This window comes from Cryptomeria japonica, chromosome 8 (genome assembly GCF_030272615.1).
Source record: "Cryptomeria japonica chromosome 8, Sugi_1.0, whole genome shotgun sequence".
Lineage (NCBI taxonomy): Eukaryota > Viridiplantae > Streptophyta > Pinopsida > Cupressales > Cupressaceae > Cryptomeria > Cryptomeria japonica.
In genome coordinates this window covers 371802232-371806349 of record NC_081412.1, presented here as the reverse complement: position 1 = coordinate 371806349, position 4118 = coordinate 371802232, and positions in this window count along the sequence as shown.

Here is a 4118-nt window from a genome sequence, read left to right as displayed (position 1 = left end):
CGATATCAGTAATTGAGGCATGTAAAGATGAATATTGGTTGAAAGCTATGGAAGAAGAATTGGATCAGATTGAGAAAAATAACACATGGACCTTGGTTCCCCTACCTAAAAATAAAAATGTTATTGGAACTAAATGTGTTTTTAGGAATAAATTGAATGAGGATGGTCAATTTATAAGGAGTAAGGCTAGATTGGTTTGTGAAGGATATTCTCAGAAGGAAGGAATTGATTATGGAGAGACTTTTGCACCTGTAGCTAGGATTGAAGCTGTAAGATTATTTCTTGCCTATGTTGCTTATAAAAACTACAAGGTTTATCAGATGAATGTTAAATGTGCATTTTTGAATGGGGATCTTGATAAGGAATTTTATATTGAGCAACCTGATGGTTTTTCACTATCAGATGATATAAATATGGTTTGCAGGTTAAGAAAAGCTTTATATGGGTTGAAATAAGCACCTAGAGCTTGGTATGCAAGATTGGATAAATATCTTTTGAAGCTTGGTTTTACTAAGGGCAGTGTTGACAATAATTTATATTATAAAATCATTGATGATGATATACTGATTATTGAAGTATTTGTTGATGACATTATTTTCACATAGAATTTTCTAAGAATATGGAAAAAGAATTTGAGATGTCTATGATTGGTGAGATGATTTTTTTCTTAAGTTTGCAGATTACTCAGACTAACAAAGGTATTTTCATCTATCAAATTAAATATGCTAAGGAATTGTTGAAGAAATTTGGTATGGAAGATTCTAAACCGGTAAGTACTCCCATGGTTACAAGTGAGAAATTGACAAGAAAAGATATTTTTGCATCGGTAAATCCTACAAGATACAAATCTATGATTGGAGGTCTAGTTTATCTGACTCAGACTAGGTCTGACATTATGCATGTTATTTGTATTGTTTCAAGATTTTAGAGTGATCCTAGAGAAAATCATGAGATTACTGTGAAAAGGATTTTTAGATACTTACAAGGTACATCAGAATATGGCTTGTGGTACCCTAAGGATGATAACTTTACTTTATGTGCATATACAGATGCTCATTGGGCTGGAGATGTTGATGACTAGAAAAGCACTTTCGGTGGAACTTTCTTTCTTAGAAAGAAGTTGGTTTCATGGATCAGCAAGAAATAATCATGTACTTCTTCATCTACTACTGAATATGAGTATGTTATTGCTGCTAGTAACTGTACACAAGTTTTATGGATGAAGCAAATGTTGAAGGACATAAACGTGGATTGTGGTGCACTGGTAGTTATTCACTGTGATAACTCTACTGCAATTGATATATCAAAGAATCCGACATTTCATTATAAAACAAAGCACATATCTATCAAGTATAAATTTTTGAAGGAAAAGGTAGAAGCCAATGAACTTAGACTGGTTTATGTGAATACTAAAGAGTAGATTGCAGATATTTTCACTGAACCTTTGCCCAAGGAATCATTTGAGTACTTGAGAAACAGATTGGGAGTTTATGCCCCTTCGATAGAGACTTGATTGATGCGGTTTAGCATCAGTCCAACATGCATTATCAGAGATGCTATTTATTCCGGCACTGATGTGGGATGCTACTTCTCAAGGGAGTAGTCAGCTTTGTGATTCAATGGTTTATGTTATTTCTTTGATATTTTTGTCAGATTTCTAGCATTGATGTCAAAGGGGGAGAGATATTTATGTGAAAAAGACAAAGAAAGAAAAAGAAGAAGTCAAAGGGGGAGAAATATGAATAAGAAAAGTAAGGGGAGAGATATTGACATTGAAAGTTGTATATGGGAGATTGTTGGTTGTCTTCCATTGGGGGAGACTTGTTTGGCATTTCTTGGTACTTAATTATTATTCACATCTAGTGTTGCCATCAATGCCAAAGGGGGAGATTGTTGGCCATTTGGTGGAATTGATTATGTGTTGCATTGATGTTTTGTCATCGATGCCAACACTAGCTATTTGGATGCTTTACCAGCACCCTTCTGTTCCTAGTAGGTTGAGTGGTTTCTAGTTGATTTGGATCCGACATGATCTGGTAGGCTCTGATATAGTTTGGTGATGGAATTGGCTTTTTCATGATACTCATGCTCATATTCGGTCTGTTGGTTTTGGTTTGGTGATCGGATGCTATCCTTCTTTCTTAGAAGCTTGGTTTCTGGTTCCGGCAAGGGTTTCATCGGTATAGCTTTTGATGAAGATCTTTGATGAATTGCATAAGTGGTGTTGGTGCAGTTTTTGGCAGATTTTCAGGATGTTGTTGGTGATGATATTCAAGACTTGGGGGATGGAGATCATTGTTTTAGTATGTGGACCTATATTGGGTCCCGGTTGATCTAGGTTATGGACCGACATTAATGTAATGTGTTGATTGGACCTCTCAATGTATTTTCGGGATGTCTTATGTGTTGGATATTATTTGTTTGGTCTAAGGCCGACATGGTTTGTAATTATGTAATTGGTTTATTGTCTGGTGGCCGACCTGATTGTTTATGTTTGAGGGTTTGTATATATAGATGTAAGATCTTATTGTAGATCATCATGGTTAGGTCAGAGGTCATGGCCAAGGAATGTAATGTGCAAATAATGTAATATCATCCAGGAAAAGGATTTGGGTGATCATTGGAGATCGAATTGGGTTTATGTAAGAGGATTTAGTCCTCTGGTATTGACCTTAACTGAAACTATACTCAGGCATAGGAGATGCTATCTTTTGTAGTTCAATGCTTCTCTGGATTGTAGTCTGGATTTATCTATAGTCAATGAGGCTCCTTTTGTGATGAGTAGTGCGCTCTAGGCTTTTGGCCTTCCTACAAGTGCAGGTCCCTCGATTATAATTCACATACTTACTGTAGAAGTATTATCTGACTGTGGGTAGGCTTCCCACCATGGGTTTTTCCTTTATCAGTTTTTCCATGTAGAAATCTTGGTGTCATGTAGATAGTATTTATTCTTTGATTATTGGTTATGCTTAATTGGTTTAACTTCTATTTTGGTATTAATGTTTTGGGTTTCAGTATTAAAGTTCAAATTGCTAAATAGTTTCGGTAATCTGTGACACCTGATTCACCCCCCCCCCCTCACAGTTGCCTTCCAGTTATTTCAACTGTCTAACAGTCACACCCTAGGGTGCACTCATTTTTTTGCCTTTTTCTAGAAATTAGACCAAAGAAGATTGCTCCTCAATTTGCTTATTATCTTGGGGGATATATGGTGAGTGTCTTGGGGGTAGATTCTTCCCCACCCTTGTACTATGATAATTCAAGTGTCTAGTTACTGACTCAGTTGGGCTTCTAATTGTTAGATAGTTCATATAACTGAAAGACAACTGAGAGGGGGAGGTGAATCAGTTGTCACAGATTACAGGGACATTCAACAATTAAAAATTTAATACCAGAACCCAAAACAATAATACCAGAATAGCAGTTAATCAATTAAGCATAAACAACAATCACAGAATAAAAGTCATCCACACAAAACCAAGATTTGTACATGGAAAAACCGGTCAAGGGAAAAACCACGGTGGGAAGCCTACCCACAGTCAGATAATACTTCTGCAGTAAGTATGTGAATTACAATGGAGGGGCTTGCACTTATAGGAAGGCCAACAACCTAGAGCACACTGCTCATCAAAAAAGGAGCCTCACTGATGATATAAATTCCAGACAATAATTCAGAGAAGTGTTGAATTGCAAGAGATAGCATCTCCTATGCCTAAGTACAGTTCTAGTTAAGCTCAATACCAGAGGACTAAATCCTCTTACATAAACCAAATTCGAGCTCCAATGATCGACCAATTCCTCTATCTGAATGATATTACTTTTATCCGCACATTACATTCCTTGACCATGACCTCTTACATTAACCATGATGATCTACAATGAGATCTTACATTTATTTATACAAATCCTCGACCATAAACAATCAGGTCGGCCACCACACAATAAACCAATTACATAATTACAAACCATGTCGGCCTTAGACCAAACAAGTAATATAATCACATAAGACATCCCACAAATACATCAATAGGTCATATCTACATGTTACATTAAAGTTGGTCCATAACCTAGATCATCTGGGACCAAGTATAGGTCCACACACTTCAACAGTGATCTCC